The following is a 20432-nucleotide window of genomic DNA, read 5'->3' on the forward strand; positions in this document are numbered from 1 at the left end:
TTTCCAAGACTGTAATTTGTAATAGGAAGGACCTGTGCAGGATAGTTGTGGTCCATGTAATACCATGTTCCCGATTCTTCTCTGTGCGTGTGACTAAACGCTCCCATTTTTATCAAGATGTTCAAATGGTCATACTGGCATTAAGCTTAACTTCACCATCCCAAAACAGGGTAGGCTTAAGTTTTATAAAAGCACCCAGCATAGCCTAACGTTTCCCATAGATTTCAGCACAAAATGTACCCTTAAATTTTCTAAATATTAATGCATTTAAAATAATCTGTGCATAGGGTATGTTCCCTCCACCTGGTTGATGAACCTTTTTCTGCTGACTTTTATACAGTGGGCTGAAGGACTTGGGTACCATCACAGTTCTACCTTGGCCCAGACCTTGTGGAAGATGGTTGCGGAGACTACGTCCATACATCTTACACATCACAAGCACTGGAACTCAGTTGTTCCGTTCAGTTTTTAGAATTGCCCTTTGCTCTGTTCTGGCTCTGATCAACTGGTGTCTTCAAAGCACCTCCAGGTCATGGTTTGTGAATTAGTGTAGGCCAAGGACACTGGGAATGCTCAATGAGCAGTGGCGATGTGGCCAGCCCTGGTAGCTTAATTGCATGTGTCTACGCTGTGTCAGTTAGCCTGAGTGCTTGGGAGCATGCCCTGAATGTTTAGTTCACTACTTCAGACATGGACACATCAGCTCACAAGGTCACCGTTGCACGCCATCGGCTAGGGGTTTGTGGAGTACATCCTGAGCACATAGTACTTTTGAGATCCTTGGTAGTATTTCCTGTTGCTCCTTGAAAGTTGGTTCCTCGGCATGCTTTGTTGCCCAGAGCAGCCGTGGAGTGGTGTGGAGAAAAGCTCCCTATTTACTCCTCCTCTCCTCTCACCACATCTCAACAGGTTTTCATTTTCCCACTGCTCTGACTGTTCTTCTGAAGGGTGAGGATGGGATTACTGAAAGGGGTGAATGCATTATTTCCTATTCATCGAGGTACTTTTCTAAATCTCATCCAAAATCTTTCTCTGAGTACTGTTTAGTCAGACCACGCTTGAATTACATGTTACTGTTTAAAATTTTGTCAGCTATTCCCAATGCTTTTAACACATGCATTTGCCAGAGTCGGGCATCTCATTAGAGGATTGTTTTCATGTTTTTATTTTTGTGGAGGTGTTCACTACTTCTTCAGGGATCAGTCTTATTTCCAGCTCTTACACTTTGGGTCTTTTGAGCAACTGTTTGTGGAAATGCATAGGGAAAAAGGCAAAACTGTACTGTTACCAGCACAGAATCCAGCAATTAAATACATCCAGTTGCATGCATCGTGCAATTTTGCTTGTACATATTTAACTTTAAATGAGGACTTCGCTGTTTGAAATTTTACCACGTTACAGAATGTGACTTTGTTTAGGCCTTGGGAGTATTGCCGGGGGACACTGTCAGGGTTGTGGTTGTGTAGCTGTTTAAATGCCATCCGCGGTGATCAGTGGTAATCAGGTTTTTTAAAGGCAACCTGTCTGATTTCTGCTGATCACTGGCAGGAGTAGGTACACAGTCAGCCTTGGAATATCTTTCCCTTTACTCACCAAGACATCATTCTTCTGAAGTATTAATGCAATTATAGACTACATACTTCTAGAAATGTGTTAAATATTTAACTAAACCAGAGCACATCTGGAAAGAAGTATTAAGCATCAATCTTTTAGCATATGGGGTATTTTAGCTTGGATGGTTATACCCAAAAGGAAAAATCATATAAATGCATATCATGACAGTTCTTGTGGTTGTGTGGTAGCTAGAGATATTAACAGAAAACCCTTGTAGGTTTACCAATACCACAACTACAATTATTTCCTTTCTTTTTAGGGCTGCAGCAGAGCCTCTTTGATGTTTCCTGTATTTTTGACAGCTTCGGAGCTAGACAGGTATTCAAACACTTTGCCTTAGCAAATATTTTTAATGGCAAATTCAGAAGGACTGATAAATTGCAAAGGACTCTCTTCTTTCTTGAAATGCGTACAATTAACTGATTGTTCATTGTAGCAGATATGTATTTGTAGCATGTAACGCAGCAGATACGAGGTTATTATATTTGAAGGGTACCTGCAGGAGGTTGGTTCAGTGTTTTCTCCAGTTCAGTCTGTTTAGACAGCACTTAAGCGAGTTTGCTGTTTTCCGTTGTCTCTAGTCAGAGCTTTTGCCCTGAAGTTTATGCCTATCTCAATAATGAAACAAAACTAATGAAACAGAGTTTCTTGCATTACTTAAAGCTCAATTGTACCCTGCTTTGGCTTTTTACCTGCCCTGAGCTGCCAGGAAATCCTGCTGTGAGCCAGGGAGAGACCCTTTTGGTTCAGAAGGTACTCAAGGCCCTGTGGTGCTTCTTGAGCTCAAAAAGAGTGCTAGAGAAGGCTTGATGTCAAGTACTGCTGAGGGTCCTAAATGAGCCCTGCTGTAACCGGGACTCTAGTGACCAGAGGACAAAAAGTGCAAAGGTGATGTTAAGCTATAGAGACTCCCTCTTCCCCATCTTGTCTTTATCCTAGGTAGCTACTAGTAGAGCTTTGGGCCTTTATTTTGCAGACACAAAATATTGACAGAGGTGGGACTATGGCACCACTCCTGCCTCCTTTTCCAGAAGTATTTCAATGCCATGGGACAGTAACTTATTACTGGCAGATGCTTAAGATGTTGTCTGAGGTTGTTAGTCCTGGGTATCGTTCACAGCCTCAGTGCCTACTCTAAGGCAGCCAGTCTTAGATCAGCTGAAATCACCCCTAAAACTTCACACTGGATGCTCTGTGCATGTGTCTGTTGCATCCAGAGGGATGTGAATGGAGGAGCAGAGCTTGGCTAGGACATCCTGAGATCAAGGAATTCAGGTGTGGTAACTTAAACTGGAGTGCTTAGGAAATTTGTTCAACCAAATTTGGATGCTGGTAGATGTCAATGCTTCCAACAGCAGGTGGGGATGGAGCTTGGTCTTTCTAGATCTCTTTCTTGGGCTTAGGCCCAGTTTATGTCCCAAACAATGCTCCCTGAGTCTCTTCCTAAAATGTTTTGTAATTGAATGCAGATGTTTGGTGGACACAAGAGTGACCGGCACACCTTGACACCAAATTCTTATTTTGAACTTCTGAAGCCAGCCACTAATTTGGTCTTTGTTTCCAAGAACAATAGTTAAGTATAACCACAAACAGTGCAAACTAGTTAACAGTTTACTGCAGTGGGTAAACCATAACCTGAGTGACAGAGGTGGGACAGGGGTTCTGTTGTGTGTGTGTTAACAATTATTTGAGAATTATTTAACGTTCTCCCTCAGATATTCCTTCATTTCCATTTAGCATGCCAAGATATATCTGCAAGTCTTTAAAGAATTTCAGCTGATGACTTTCCTCCCTTCCTGGAATCAGACTTGACATTTACATATTGGATCAATCCCATAGCTGGAGCCTGCTTCAAAGTCCGTGGAGTTGATAAGAGTGTCATTTACTTCAACTGAGTTAGATTCAGGTATCTGGGAAAGCTAATAGGACAGCAGGGTTAAATTATAACAGCTGAGTGTCTCATCCATACCTGGCAGATAACAAAAATCAAGTATGAGCTGGAGTTAAGGGGGAGACTTTTCTAAGGCACAGGAGGTTCCCTGTGAGAAATCTGACAGAGCTGGAGCCAGCTCTTCAAAACATGGCAAATCTCCAGAGAAATAAGCGTTGTTTTAATATTGTAATTAGTCACTCCAGCCGGCAATGGCCAAAATACACTGTAGTTCTCTGGCTTCCTTAAGAGAGAGTTAATAGTGCCAACAGAAGGAGCATCTTGTCTTTGCCCATTGCTGCTTGTTCTGCTTCTGCACTCTTGTTTGCTGGTGCAAGCATTGGGGCAGCCACATTTGGTTTAAAATGTGTTAATCCAGCTTGGTTCTCCTATCCACTGTACAGACATGAGTTGGGCCAACTTTCGAGATAGGAAGTGCAAGCGAAGGTGGAAGTGGGGCAGAATTGCCTCTGTCAGAGGCTGTCCCGCTTCATTGTCCACTTAAAGTGACTGTGAAACATGGTCTGCAGTGCTCCAAGGCAAGCAGCTAACATGAGGCAACTACCCACAATTAGGCACTGTCCTGGTTTCGGCTGGGATAGAGTTAATTTTCTTCCTAGTAGCTGGTATAGTGGTATGGTTTGGATTTAGTATGAGAATAATGTGATAACACACTAATGTTTTAGCTGTTGCTAAGTAGTGCTTATACTAAATCAAGGACTTTTCAGCTTCCCATGCTCTGCCAGGTGCAGAAGAAGCTGGGAGGGAGCACAGCCAGGACAGCTGACCCAAACTGGCCAAAGGGCTATTCCATACCATATGGTGTCATGCTCAGTATAGAAACTGGGGGGAGTTGGCCGGGTGGCAGCAATCGCTGCTCGGGACGAGCTGGGCATCGGTCAGTGGGTGGTGAGCAATTGCATTGTGCGTCGCTTGTTTTGTACATTCTTTTATCATTATTATTATGATTTTCTCTTCCTCTGCTGTCCTATTAAACTGTCTTTATCGCAACCCATGGGTTTTACTCTTTTTTTTCCCAATTCTCTCCCCCATCCCACAGGGAGCAGGGGGAGGGTGAGCGAGGGGCTGTGTGGTGCTTAGTTGCTGACTGGGTTTAAACCATGACAGGCACTCTAACCGACTCAACTGGATCTGAGCCCCTGATGATAAACGCTAGAGATTCATTGCTTTTTGCAAACATGGCCTGAACATAGATTTCTAAATAAAATGCATCAAAAACCATTTCTGAACTTTTTGTTTTGGCTGCAAACTAGCTAGCAGTATCTTAAACTAGTGTGTGAACTTTGGCTTGCCTTCGATTTCCCAGGACAGTGATGTTGCTGGAGATGACATTATTGTGGTCTGGACTTAATCTGCCTCACATTCATCTCAGGAATCCAGCTTGCAGTTATCTTGCATACTGGGGGTTCAAAGCAACACCTGTCTTCCAAGCAGGATTTAAAAGTGAAGTATCAAATAGCATTTCCCCCATTTTCTTAGTTGAGTGAAATGCATGTTGAAAAATAGCCAGATACTAATCTAAAAGCAAAGTGTCCTTATAACTGATTCCAGACTTGTACTTTCTGCCTTTCTAGGACTCCAGCTTGTACTTTTGCTTATGAACAACGGAATACCTGGTTCTGCTGGTCTTGAAGACTTGCACTCACGTTTACTCACATGGGAGCAAGATCAGACCCTGATTCAGAAAAGGACTTAAAAGACATGCTTAACGTATATGTAAGGCAATCCATCCCTATATCTCCACTGACTGCATACAATTGTCCCACTGCTTTAGAAGTTCAACACGGTCTCTAAGTGCTTTGTTGAATCAGGGCCTTAATGACTTCGAAGCAAAGGGGAGTAGCAGTGGATAAAAAGAGGAGCTTCACTTTTTGGTTGCATGCAGGCACTGCCGTTAGGTAAGTCTCTCCTCTCCCCTCCAGCTAGCCTATGGCTCATTAATTTTTTGATGTATTTAAATGTGGTGGCTTTAACCAATTCCTGCTGCCTCAGGCATAACTGTGATCCACACAGTAGGTGAAAAGTTAAAAGAAGTGGGTAGAAGCAGTGTTTTACAGCATCACTTCTGCTGCTGGTATGATTACTCATAGCAGGTTTGGTTGTTTGCCAGTTGTTGGGGGGTGTTTTCTGGGTTTTCTTTATAATTTATTAAGAGATGCCTTAGTGTCAGGGTTAGAAAAATCTCGCTTTCAAGTAAAGTCAAAGGTTTTTCACATATCAGATTAGACAGGGTCTGCCTCATTAGATCACTTTCAGGTTTCCAAGTTACAACCGTGGTTCTGATGTATTTGGATTCCTTAAAGATTCCTCAAAGGAAATGCAAGTACCTCTTTTAAGATCATTTATGTACATCGAAAGCATTTACGAATTGTGACGTGAGGAAACACAGACTTTTATTATTTATTCAGTTCATATATCAGATCCTTTGCCAAGTACACGCTACAGGTAAATGCCTCATAGGATCAGACAAACGTGTGTGTTAGGTTTCCCTTTCTCCTCCCACTCCCTCCCCTCTCCCAGAAAAGAAATGTGGGGTCTATTTTGTATCATTATCATGCCAGTAGCATTCTAAAGCATGTTATGCAGCTTAGGTGAGATTCTGGCCCCAGTGAAACCAATGGGAGATTTGGCTTCAACTTCAATGAAGCTGAGATTTCCTTTCCTCTCCTCTCCTGTCTGTATTTGATGAGCCTTTCTGTCAGGAGAAGAAAGAGATCGTCTTTTGAAAAATAGTCATAGATGCTTAATAAAGCTGAACAAGCCAGCCAGGATTACGTTTTTAGCTCTATGGCCAGCAAAATCTATTCCAGAACTAATTCTTATTAAGAGGACTGAACCCACCGGTTGAACCTCAGACACAAAGGCACCCCTGGAGTAATTCAACTGTATGATTTTTTTTTTTTAAAAAACTAATTATTGCACTGATCTTTATAATATCTGGCCCTTGTGTAAAGCATTGATTTCAAAGCTGTCTCTCTCTTATCTATTAATGTTCATGAATTATCTTAGGGCTTGGGCAGGACCATCACTGTAGCTGGATCTTAAAAAAAGAGTGAGTTTACTGGCCAGATTAATTAATCTGCATGGCAGACCATAAAATAGAAGTTAAATTATTCCATAGATTGTGTCCCCCCACTTTTCTTTCTTAATTCAAACTCAACGAAATCAATCTCTAGCACAGAGCAGGCTTGCCCTCCTTGGTCTGTGCTCCTACCAAAGCACTTTCAAGGATTTGGGAAGAGGTAGGGTCTTTCATTAGACCGTATAGGTAGAGAACACAGATATTCATAAAGTCCTGAACTCTGAAACTGGAATCTTACCTCCCTTTTCCAGCTGGTTTATTCAAAGATATTCTCCCTTCAAACCATGCTGCTTCTGTGTCCTTAGCTCATCCTGGCTACAACAGTGACCTCAAAGATTTTCATTCCCTTTTTCCCGGTGCTTTACTTGAAAAGAGACAATGCTGGTCTTCTTGCTTTAAGTTTAGAGGTAAACAAGACAAAACCTAGGAGCAGTAAGTCCTTTGGCGAAAGAGGAGAGAGTTCCTTAAATACTAATTTCCCCCAGCTCTCAGACATCGATGGATTCCATGTGCTTCAGAAATCACTCTGTTGACCTGAAGTGAAGGAGTTCTGAGCACAGAACCTACCTGGCCATGATCAACCTGCTTATTTTTCATCACTGTTGATGAGCTGAACATGGCTCAAATACCTTGGCTGCACCATTGCCCGGTGACTTGGGAGAGGTGGGTTTGACAGGTCTTAGCTGTGGGCTAAATCCCAAAGGTATTGCTTTGTGGTGCATCTTCACGTATCTAAACCCAGCCTTGGGCTTTCTGGTGTTACAGAAACCTGCCTCATTACCATGTAGTAGCTCCATGGTTTTTCTTTTGGCCATGTGCACCTCTGACCAGCATCCTAACAGGACTCACACGTGCACCACTTGCAGCCTTAGCCAAGCTGAGTCCTGCAGGGTCACCAGCCTGCACAGCAGTTAATGGAGAAGGGGCCCAGGTTACTGGGAGAGCAGAAGGAAAGCCTCACCATCCCTGGCTGTGTCAGGGCTGAAGCACTCCCTTAGGGAGCCAGAGCAAAAATCTTGAAGATGTAACCTGGAGCGGAGAACAAACCCTGCTTTTCTCCAGGCCAGGAAAGCCTCAACCTTGCACCTCTCAGAGCTGCTCTCCCTCACCCCCTTGGGGTGTTTTCACCCCATGTATTAAATGGACGGTCATTGCTTTAGAGGGCCCCGGCCAGTTTCTGTCCCTGTGCTAGCAGATGTTTAGTCGCACAAGTGTGTCATTTCTGTATGACAAAGTGCCTTTCCGGAGGAGATGCCAAACCTTCAGCACTGTCAGGAATTTGAAGGTCCAGACCTTGGGTGCCACTTTTGCCGGTCCCAGAGATCAACCATCCGACATCACTGTGTTGCCTGGAAAGCATCCAGATTCCAGTGAAGGCAGAATTTTTTGGCTCTGGCCTCCTGCCTGGTCTCTAGATAGGAAGGTGGGAGTAGCTGGCCATCCTCTACCTCACAAAAGGATTGTACAGAAAGAAAAGGAGGCTCAAGAATTGTATTTTATGTATTTCATGTTTGCTGTAGCACATCCTGTGGATTTTATTCTGTCATTCTTAATAATGGCAATGCTACCAAAGTCCAGGCAAAAAAAAAAGGTCCTTGAACCTATTATCACCATAAAATATCCCACCTAATTCTAAATCACATTAAACTGGGGGTGAACTTAATTGTGGGGGTGAGGATAGAGTAGTGAATCCAATTTCCTAGTGGGTCCTATAATGTATTGTTAGCAGCAAAACAACCCCTCCAGCACTGTATTTAACTTCCTTTTATTGCAAATGCCTTTTGGTTAACAGCAAGGATCTGTTTTAATTTTACAGTTACCCAGTGACCGCAGGACGCAGATTGTGCATCACCAGAGAATGCACAAACGTCTGTCTGCCTTCCCTTGTTCCAGCAGTAATGAGTGATCGCAGGAGCCCAGCCAAGCCGATGCGGCCACGCAAGGGGCGGTTGTGACAGTAATTGAAGAAACTGCCGAATCAGCCAGAAGAACAAGGATTCACAGCGAAAGCTTGAGCCAGGCAGACACATGTCTTGGAAACACCAAGCAAAAGATAACCACAAATAAAGATGAAGACTTGGCCAGGAGAGGTCAAGAGATGCCAATTTGTTGGGAGGCACCTACCTACCTACTAGAAAGTCCTTTTCAGCAGGACAGCGGGTTGCCAACCCTTCGGTGTTGTAGGCGACAGATTTTTCTAAAGGACTTCCTTGCCTTCAGATGCAGAGATATTGAGTGGTACCTCCAAAAGTCTTGAAGCATAAGAATTAATGTAGTCATTGCCACTTACGCTGTGCTGAGCTCCAAACTGGGGGCTGGGTTATACTGTACCTGGCCCTTCTGGGGACACTTTGGCTTGTGCAAATTATGGTGGTGTTTAGACTAGAAAGAAGCCTCCAGCCTAGGCCAGTTCTGGGCATGTTTGTGACAAAAAAATGAGGGGGCCTAAGGACTGCAGAGAGCTTTTTGGGCCAAACTAGCTAAATTCTCTGCAAATCCCACTTGCAAGCACTTAGGTCTTACTGTTGATCTCACCCAATGTACTTGGGCTATTTCTGGTGTCTTCAGGAACACAAATCCAGCACCTCTGTCCCATTGGTTTCAAGGAGAAGCAGACACCCAACCTGTCTGGGCACTGCTGAGGAGAGCCCTTGGCACAGAAGGAAAGTTGCCTTAGGAAACTGGCTGAAATGGTTCACAGGAATTTTAACCTTTCAGACAGAGAAATTTGATCTGCAGTGGCCTGAGTATCCACGGCCCTGTGACCAAAGCCAGGGAGGTTTGAACAGCTTCCTTCAGAGTTTGTTGGGATTTGACGTCCAACCAGACTGAGTCAGTAACAGGTTGAGAAGGTAACCAAATAGGGAGACAGCACATGCCACAGACAGAGCTGCCCACTGCATGGGCACAGCATGTACAAGATCCTTTTTTACCAAATTCACTGCAAGAAGTGGAGATTCCCCAGGCAGTTATTAGACCCTTCTTGTATTAATGAGGTGGATGACACCAGATTGCTACGACCCACCTTCCTGAAATCTTTAGCTCTTGTAGCCCTGCACATCGATTTAGCTTGTCAGAAGGGTCCTGTGCCTATTGCTGGCAGTGTCCAAAGGCAACCTCCAAACCCAGGCTTGGGTAACTGCTTCTGAAGACAGTCAGCAGTAAGGATCAGCCTTTCCCCACCCGTCCCGTTGGTTTAGGGAGCAGAAGCCCAAGAACAGCTGCACAGCGGCTGAGAGCCTGTTACAGCCCACAGCTGGAAGCAGTTTTCTTGCAGAGGCTGAGCACAGCTTCCAAGCCCCGGGGTGGATGGAGGTTACTGCAGGGAAGCGGGGCAAAGCAGAGGAAGGGGGGAGACAAGGAGCTGTAATGAAGTGCACACATGTGTATGTGTGAAGGAATGACCTGACACACAAGACGTGTGCCAGCAAAATTTAAAAAAAAAAAAAAAAAAGTGCATCCTGATGCTTTTCTGCCTATGTCACACGTGCAGGGTTGACCTCAAATGCCTTCTGTCTGGCATCACCACGCTCCCAGAGACGATGGGACTCAGGTGACGTATTTGGTCTTTGGTCATCTCTGGCTCAAGCTCCTCGGCAGAGCACTTGGCTGGATAAAAAACAAGAGGAGGGAAAGCCTCAGCTGTCAGGGACTCATCCCCATAGCTCTCCACTGGGGAGCAATGCCTGCACCAGGACTTGCCCACTTTTGCACTGTAGCAACAAGGCACTCCGCTCCTCTTCCCCCCTCCCCAGACCAGGCAGACTGTAGCACTGCAAGGAAGAGGTTAGGAGATTCTGATTGGGTTTGTTTATTATATCCAGTCACTGTTAAATGAAAAATACCTGAGCAGTCCTTGGACCTGGGTTTAGGGTCCAGAGCTACTCACTGCTTGCCCTACTCAGGTTACAGGGTTCTCCTTCCAGTGCATGGCCATATCTGTGCCAGGAAACTAAACCATGCCTATCCCTGTCCCTAAGGTGGGGCATGGCCATGTCCTTATTAAAGTCATTTTCTCAGAATGATAACTGTGTTAAAAATTGGCTCTGGCCCCTGCTAACACCTGAGGAAAGCTTGGGAATGGATGGTGCAAAAGGAGCATCCTACCAGCCGCACAGTATGGACTCCCAGGTCCAGTGTGCTGCTGACACATGGCCCTGTGCTGCGTCTGTAACTGCTTAATGGAAAGTAGGCAAGGAAGAGCTACTCTGTCACCCCAAAAAGTGACAAGGTGATAGGAGCCTTTTTTGTGGCTGTCCTACCCCCTGGGTTGCAGAGCCACATTACACATCCCACTGCCATCACTTCCAGCATGTACAGACGCAAATCCATCGTCCCTGGGCTGCCTCGTGCCTCCTTCATGAGGGAACAGCCATAAACGGTCCTTGGCCATCTCAGCAGATGCTGGCACAGCCACAGCCTAGTGCTATCAGGTAGGATAGCACAATTAATTCATGATAGACTCATCTCTCCTAAAAGATGGTCTTTTACCATGGTGAAACAGCTACAACTGTTGAAGCAAAGCACTGTGAATTGTTTTTCTAACATGGTTTAAGGTTTTAGTTGGTTTCAAGCACGTCTAGCTCACATTTTAAAATGTTCCTTTTTTTCTGCCAATATTATTAGCCTATTTGCTTAGCGCCACTTTACCTGAGAGCTGACTGATTTCTTCCCCCCTGCACTCAAATCTTCATTTGTAAAATATTCCAAGATTTGAAGCTGATTAAACAGGTTCCCTCTCTCCTGCAGGAGGGGAGATGAGGCTTGCTTGTGCTACCAGTGCTGGTTTTTAGTGCACCTACCATTTGCCAAGGAGCCCCTTGGGGCTCAGCTGCAGGATCGTTGTGTCTTCCTTCCTTCTGTATCAGCGTATGGAGCCTGTGGCAGTGGCATGCAGACCCATTAGATGGTATTTGTGTGGTATTTTGGTGGGCAGCATCACTGCTCTAAGACTTGAAGCTCTAAGACTGCATGAAAGATGATGACAACGCTCCCTGGGAGACTACAGTAACCTCTTGCCCATGCAAAGATGTTCATCTATACCCATGAAAATGCTCCAGAGGTGCAGACCATCTCCTTGTCCTTGCTAGTAATAATACAAGGTGGGAAACTTCAGAAAACTAAGTTTATACCAGCAAATGGGCCAGAATACTCATATTCATGTCCTCTACATGGGAAGACATGTCCCACATGGTGGAATGAAACCCAACCCTCCAAAGCTCACTCTCCTCTCCACATAGCGCCTAAGCACGTGGTCAAGGCCCAGTGACAACACGCTAATAAATGCCAAGCACATGCTGAAGGACTCTGCTTGAGCAAAACTACGGGTTTTCCTCTAATTTCTGAGTCCTGATGTGTTTTAAGGTTAAGTCTCTGCCCTGCAGCCATATCTACTGATGCACGCAAACCCTTCCCAACCCCATCCAGCAACACTCCGTTTCCACAGCCTGCAGCAGGACACCCTCCTCCCGAACCACGTCTGCATGTCATTAAAGGCAATGCCAGACACCGACTTCCCTAGCTGTGTAAACACTGCAGAGGTACTAAAGATAGCATCAGATCATTTCTCAACATCACATCTTTTCTTCTACTCTGAGGCTAGAAAATGGCAAACAGGATGCAGGATTTGGCTCCACAATATTCGCTGTCGTCATGACTCATGAGTTATTTTTATCTTTTTTGTAACAGAACAAATGGCCACAGTAATTAATCTCCATCTATTTTGACAATGGCCTGGCCAAAACACATTATGTTCTTGCATACAGTCAAAGTAAGGAGAAGCACAACAACATCATGTGTGTGAGTCGGTATTTTAAATCTTTTCTTTATGTTTGCTTTTTTACATGTCTTTAAAATATGCTTATGTACTGTACTTCATGTATTAAATAAAGTCAAAAGGAGCAACAAGTGCTGTTACACAGGTTAGCTGCACAGATATAAATCTCTGTTTTGAAGCTCGACCACATGTGAAACGAGCTAATCAAATCATGGCAAAGGCAAAATTACTTTGAGTCTTTTCAAGAGGATCCAATGAGGAAGCACCCAATCCCACTGGAAGATTTCACTCTGCCAAGCTCCTTCCAACTTTATTGGCTAATAATTATTTCTACAGAAAAAAATGTTGCAATCAAACACTCCCCCAACAGGTCTTTTGTTTTCTACAGAGCTGGTTGAGCAATGAAAAGGTTTATTAGTGGAGAATATATTAATGAGGAATTTGAGGAGAAACAACCAAAAAGTCAGTGAGCGGTATTTCCACAAAATATCTCCGGGGTGTGAGTTTGCCTTGCGCACAGTTTGCAGGTGCCCAGCACTCCCTATGGGGTAACAATCATACCCAAAACTCTGGAAACAAGTATTTTTGCCACCCAGCATGCCTAAAGGGGAATACCAATTTACAGTAGTAGTCCAGATCTACTGATACCAACTCATCCGTGAACTCAAAGGAGCAAGTACTTCATCTTGAGTTCAGACAACCCCTAACTGTTGGCTTAGCAAAATACTCCTGCACAGGACTGCTCATCCCATAAGCATAAATTATGGTTTCTTGTCCCTTCCTATGAAGCAGCATCTTCTCATGGTCTAGAGGATATGAGCTAGACAAGCCTGTCTAGTAAACTTGCCGTTGTATGACAGTCTCTCATGGGACTTATACAAGAACAACCTAAAATAAGAAACATCCATTTTTGATACCCACTAGTCACTACTAACATACTGTCTGAACTATCCCATCACCTTTAATAGAGTTTTCCTTGCAATGACCTATGAGATGATAAGACAACAATTAGACTTGTCCTTAATCGCGCACAGTCTGTTGCACAACAGGACATTAGTATAACACCATAATTTTTAAGATCTCAGAAAACATCCTCTAAGTCTGTTGTAGCAGTCAGTGTGATGGTTTTGCTTCCTTCAGACTCTGTAAAAGTGAGAGGAAAAACTAGTTTATCGCATTGTCTAGGCCTTTCATTTTTGTTTATCAAAACAAAGAATCTATTTTGGAGTTGCCTTTTTTCTCCACCTATGGGAAAAGTTTGCAGGCTAGATATCCCTAGTTCTTCCAGTGCTGGGATATCTGTATTTGTGTTGAAGATAAACAGTGACAAATTTCTCTTATTTCCAATTTACAGAGAATTTGGACTGATGTATTTCCTGCAGTTTCATGGAACTGATGTGTTTGATAGAATTCAGAAGATATTTTTAAACCGTTAAAGGAAAATACACAAGTATTTCCTGAATTTGTTTCTTCTTATCCCATAGTTTACATGAACTGTTCAGCAAAGGGAAGCAAAAGCTGAGTTTCAACCAAACTCAGACCAATACAGAGCTTCTGGTGGAAACCATGTTGGGATTAAATGATTTCCTTTGGTTTCCATCCAAAACCAAGCTGAACGTGGATTTCTGGGTTGAGTTTCACTTTGAATTTTTGGTTTTATTTAGTTATGAAGAATTAAGTGAAACTTGGGAGGTTCAAACCCTCATTGAATGATCCTGAAAAACGATCTGCAAACCCCCTTGCTATGGAGTCCTATTTCATACCTTTGATCTCTGTGGATGCTGGGAGCAGCACTCGTGTCTCTTCCAACCTATAAAAAACAGGCCAGTGAAGCCACTACATTTTTATGTAGAGACTTCAATATCCAAGAGAGAACATCCAATCCCAGTCACCACCCTCAGGCCAGCTGGAAAGTAGGAAATCCCAGAGTTCGCCCTTCTCCCAAACAAGGTCCATCAAAGCCAGCAGGTACCACCCTGAGCACTCCATGAGCCTACTGGGAAATGCAGAAAGAGCCAGACAACTAGGGGTCCTACTAACTTCTTCCTCTAGGAAGAGGAAAGCATTTACCTTCCTCAGCCCCAAAGACCACAGGACACAGGCAGTGCTCTTTGGGCTTCCCATCATGGTCAGTATGATCCATGAGATGCCAATTACATGGCGTGGCTGTCACTGAACAGCCCGCCCCAGCTGGTAGGAGCAATAGGGAAATCACTGAGCTGCCTGGCCATCCAAGTACTAGGCATTTTATTTTTGCTTATCTGCCCATCTACAAGCCCGGGGTCTAATCCTGTGCTGTGCCACCTTTGGTAGGAGAGATGGTGCAAGAACTTCCTGCCCCACCATCCTGGCTCTTCAGAGCTTGCTTTTTAACTGGGGTCGTTTCCACGATCCGACTTTAAGCCTGACCCACACAAGGTGGTATGATAAAACTGGGGAGGGGTTAAATGCATCATAGGTTGAGTAGCTTTTGGAGGAGGAGAAGCCTTTGAAGCTACTGTCTCCCCCAAAATACCCTCAGGTACTCCTGTTGGCCCCTTCTTGTGGATGTGTGACACATGTCTCCCAGTTAAGTCATCTTTATGGAGCACGTATTTCCTGCTCCCTCGTGTTTTTATTTTCTTCTCCCTCTTCAAATATTTCCTGCCTTTGGCTGTCTGTGATTGAATTCCCTGGAACCTTAATAGTCTTGGAATCCTTCCACTTTTATAACTTGATTTTACTATTTAGAAGAAAGTTTGATTCCCCCCCTAAAAAAAAGAGAGAGAAGAAAGGGGGAAAAAATCCTATTCACCCACCAACAAAGAAGCAAGATACAAAAAGACAAGATTATTCTCATTCAGCTATTCATAGCATTGGAGTGCATTTCATTTCGGTGTCTGCACAGGCCTTTGTAGCAACCATCTGATTGAACATTACTTATACTGCATATTATATGCACTAATGAGAAAATGATTCTAAATTGCCCCTAGGGATGGTTATGATTAAACTATTTGCCTTCACTTCCTCTACTAAATTAAAGCAACCAAAAGAAAGAGAGAAAAAAAAAGACTCAATCTGGAAAGCAGTCAGAATAACGGTTTGGTAAAGTTTCTGAATTCCTAGGAACATTTTTACTCCTAAACCTGGTGATTGGCTGTATATTTCATGCTGCAATTTGAAGCTAAAGCTGTGACAAACATGTGACATGAAGAAGTATTTTGGAGGGCTGCGTTGGGCATGATTTTCTATGTTGTCAACCAGTCTGAAGCCCTGATCAGCTTTAATTGCACACGACTGAAGCCGCTAAAGCCCTCTCTGCCACCGACGAGCTCCTCCAAGGCGTCAGATGTCTGTCTCTTAAAAAGAGCATTTCAGAGGCTCACATACACGGAGCCTCATTCAGACATTTTATTTAAACTCTTAAATCTTTTGAGCTTTGGATGAATAAACAAGTCCCTGAAATGCAATCCATTCTTGCTGGTCAGAGTTTGCAAGTGTATTTTCACAGAGAAGAAACAAAATGTCGTTTGTGTTTCCTTTGGCCTTTTTAAACACAGCAGGATTTGGGGAGCGGGGAGCAGCGTTACATGAAATGTGTGTGTCCCTGTGTGTGCTTACGCACTGGGACGTTAGTGGGAGTTTTATACATGATTATCTGTGGCTGTTGAGTTACCTAATGAATTAATTATATGTGTGCAGACTCCATGGGGCAAATTGCCAGGTCACAGAGCTTCTGAAGCACTAGTTAAAATATCTGAACCGATGGTTCCCAAACTGGAGCCCACGTCTCTCTGGTGGTCCCCAAGTCTCTGCAAAGTGGCCCTCATCATCTTCACACTCTCCAACCTGGACGCTGGCTCACTCCCATCACCCATCCCAACAGGCTGGGGTCAATTGCTGCAGCTGGTTTATGGACTTCTCCCATGGTCCCAGTGACAGGGAACCACCCTGAGATGACCTGTCTGCCAACACACCAAAGCACCACGGCTTCTCTGCTACAACCTGAGACATGCACATGCCCAGCACAGAAGCACGCTTACACCCAGGCCGTACAAGTGTTCGGCTCACCAAGTCCTGCAGATGCCTTGGTGGTTCCTCAAAAGATAACTAGGCACGGAGTTTAGAGACCCAACAGAACAACTAAAAGCTGCATCATAGGGTCTTACTATAGAGGTACTAATGATGTTACATCACAGCTTTCAACAATGCGTCCTGTTTTATTCTTTATATATCACAGGGACATGAAAAAAATTTATCGTGAGCTTATTTGTACGATACCAGAGATCACGTGCAGCTTCATATCGCTTAACTTGGGATGAGAGGAGCATCCCTTTCCTCTCCTTTGGCCACGAAGAAGGGATAACAGAGTAATTCAGATGCAGATGTCTGCACGAGCCACATCTAAATTTGGGGGAGTTTTGTAGGTAACACTCCATTTTTCTGGGGTAATGGAGACAACTCCGGACTCAAAAGGTCTCTGAGATGCCAGGAAAGATCTTGGCCCAATGCTTGCATTAACGCAGATGGTTGTTGGGGCTTATTCACACTGCTTAATTTGGGGTGGACTACATCAGGGAGCTGAGGTCCACATCACTGAGGCCCCAATCTGTGCCAAGACTATAGGTGTCTAATTAATTGATTCCCTTGAAGGAAGCCATTTCTCTCCACGTACAGTCAGTGGTGAGAAAAAAAGCAGGTGAAGGTCTCGCAGGGAGACCAGAACACAACTACCCAACCTGCCTACCCAAGGTAGACAGGCTTTTCGCTTTAGATGCTCTCAAAGGTGCTCACTATTAGCTACCCAAAGAGATGTGGATCTTGGTGACAGAAACATCTACCATTTTGCCATTAGCTAGATGCCTGAATAAGACAGGATTTGGTCTGCCTGTCAAGAAATGAAATTGAATGTCATGCTCTTGGTTAACAGGGGCAAGGTCTAATTTAATGCCTTTGCCTGATACGCAGGTATCTGCACCATCAGGTCACCCCTGAGGAGTCTGGCCATGCGTGTTTCTGTGCATGTGTCCTCCCGGGTGTATAGGTGGAAGGAGCGGGAGGGAAGAGGCAGACTCTTCTGAACATATGCATTACAACCGAGAAGCTGTCCCTTACATCTCCTGGCCTCTTGTGCAGAAGGATTCTGGCTTTGGTGGCAGGAATGTATTTTCAGCTGACCCCATGCTCAAACCTGAAGGCAGAGTTTTCTTTCTTTCCTCCCCACACCGCTTCCCCCCCCCTATAACTGGAAGGTTATGTGTTTCTTAGCTACTGGTCAGACTGGTAGTGCCTGCCAAGAAGCTTTCAGGGAATTTCCTCACTATGTAACAAATTTATGAGTCATATGAAAATCTGGGAAATGATTCAACCAGCTGTCTTTCGTTGACTCTAAGATTTTTACAACACCTCGGTGCCTCATCTTTGATTTGAGCCAGCAGAATGGTTTATTGTAACATCAAATGGTCTTATGTTCACTTGAAGGACGCTTCCTACTACCAAAAAAAAAAAAAAAGCTGTAAAACTTTTGAAAACAGCCTGCTGCTAGGTGAACGATGCACAGGGCTACTATATTTATTCATCACTACGAACTGATGGATGTGGCTGGACTGCTGCTTCCCTCCAGGATGGCTGCAGAGGTGGCTCTCACTGAGCGGCGTGGCTCAGCTGCCGCAGGTACAGCCTTCGCGCATGGCAGGGATCAGGCTTTTGTTCAGTTTCTGGGCACGTTTGGGGTGAACTGGCTATTTCAAGGAATTTGAGTAGATCCTGGCTGAGCAGTAAGTCATTTAAAGCTGGGGAATGTTGTTAGTTCTTATCTTTTCATCCAGCAGTCTCAGGCATTGCCTTCAAAACCTTGGATTTGACCGAGCAGATAGGGATCCCGGCCAAACGACCACTGAGCAGCCTTTGGGGCGAATTTCACAGGGGAAGTCTGCACTCGCACATGGTTTTAGACACCTCGGTCCAGACAGCACACAGCTCCTGCTAGCAGCTGCAGGGCCCATGGCTGGGCAGGGGGGGGTCCTGCCCTCCCAACCACACTCCTGAGATAGATAGCCTCTGTCTTATATCAAAGGAGTGCAATTTGCAGTACATTATTTGCCCAGGGAGCAGAGCCTTAGGGTCCTTCTGTCCCAGCTGAGGGTGCAAAAAACCCCTCTTTCTCTTACCTGTTTTCCTCCTGTCCCCAAATATCTTGCAGTCCTGCCTGCAGAGACGCCAAAAATTAAAAAAAGGTCTTATTCTGTAGCCTGTCCAGGTGGGAGAGAGAGGTTGCATCCCCTCAAACAGAAGCAGGAACTGGACCAGGACCTTCCATCACCGTGGGAAATGCTCACTGTAGGAGACAGTCATAAAGAAAATTGTTTCTATCCTTTTTGAGTAAAACCATCCAGAGCTGCTCTTTGCTGCACTGGAATCACTGGTACCCATGTGCAGGAGTGATGCTCACAGATTGGGTTGGCCGAGGGACAATGGGGAGTCCCATCTTACAGTGCCTTGGGGTGGTCCGAAGCATGTGGAGCACTTGGAGAACAGAGCTTCAGCTGGAAGAGAGCTGGACTGAGGGGTAGGCAGATATCTACAGCTGTGGGCACTAGGCTAAGGACCAAAGTGGATTAACCCTTTAATCGAGGACATTCACTTGGGTGAATGCCTCCCTCTTGGGTGACACAGCCAGCTTTGGACTTCCCTCCTCTTCCTAAGGGGACTTCAAGTACCAAAAAATCCATCTGTAAGTTATTGCAGGTGGGGGATGTTCCCTTAAAGCCTCACTTGGCAGGAGGACAGCGTACCAGCCAGGGCTGAACCTCTAGCCAACGGCTAACGTGCCCCTATGGTGGGGTACACCATTACAGTCTGGTGGCACCACATGGGAAAGCATTCCCTCAAAAAGTTTTCAATCTCCCCCTCCTTTGATTTCCGTCATTATTCTCCTGACGGAGTAAAAGTTGAATAAGGGTCACTGGATTCAGGCCTAGAGTAATATTCTTGTAGGCACTGAAATTGCTTCCTCAGCATGGAAAAGCAGGTCTGTCAGGAGCGGGTGAGCCTTGCCAACAGCCTCCTGGTGCACGGGATGGGGGAAAGGAGACCTCTGAAATCTCCGTCAGGAGCCCGTGGGCAAGGCTCTTATCCCACAACAAGCGTCACGAGCGTGGCCAGTGGTCACACCCAGCAAACACTGTAGTTTTATAGGTCTTGGTGAGAAAAAAATGGGGTCCTGCATGCAGCTTGTTGTGACCTGGTGCCCGGGAGAGGGACACCAATGCACCCTGAGATGCTTACTGAGGACAGTACCACCAGCAACCAGCCTTTGCTGGCGGCAAAGCAGGACCGTGGGTATTCTCCTGCTCACCCAGGCACTTCAGGCAACCTCCTACAGGCAGGGCTGTGCTAGCAGACCTCAGTTCTTTATCGCCACTGCTATTGCCAATACTCATCGTTAATGGGAACTGCCCTTTTCGCTCAAGAGTACCAGAATAAGAACAATGTGATTTTGGCAGAGCTACATGAGACCTGAAAAGCTAGCCCACCTAAAGAGCCAGAGCACAACAAGGGTGTCATTAAACAGCTTCAGCCGCAGTTTAATCACTTAGGATTCTTAGATTCGTATTTGCTAATCTGATATACTTACAAATATAGAGAAATTGCTGGGGTCCTGTGCTTTTTAAAAACTGCATAAGGGGATAAATCCATTTAATAGATGGCACTAGAGCTAACCAGAAAGTGGGAAGCAGAAGCAGAACATAAATGATTCTACCAGTAAAAGTTAAATTGCTGCAAACAGAATAGAAGAAAAACTGGAATTTATTATTACAAAACTAAACCAACACTCTATATTAAATATCCAAATGAATGTAATGATTAGAACCATGTTTCCAGCATGAATTTCCATGTCTATGAAAGCAATCGGCCACACAAAGAAGACTTGCCCACAGTAGCCCAAAATCCTTTGTTTTAGCCACTCGATTTCACCGCCAAAATGCTTGTGGCAAGCAGCTCTCAGCATAGCTGAAATTAAGGCACCT

At 44.8% G+C, this 20432-nt stretch overlaps 1 long non-coding RNA gene across 1 annotated transcript; it reads left to right on the plus strand.

The window, feature by feature from the left end:
* Positions 1-2310: 2310 nt before the first annotated feature.
* Positions 2311-12574, plus strand: LOC140650252 (uncharacterized). The gene is made up of 3 exons (XR_012041906.1): positions 2311-3520; positions 5140-5463; positions 8464-12574. It is a non-coding gene; the product is annotated as an uncharacterized lncRNA (long non-coding RNA).
* The last annotated feature ends 7858 nt before the right edge of the window (positions 12575-20432 follow it).

This window comes from Ciconia boyciana, chromosome 3 (assembly GCF_034638445.1).
Source record: "Ciconia boyciana chromosome 3, ASM3463844v1, whole genome shotgun sequence".
NCBI lineage: Eukaryota > Metazoa > Chordata > Aves > Ciconiiformes > Ciconiidae > Ciconia > Ciconia boyciana.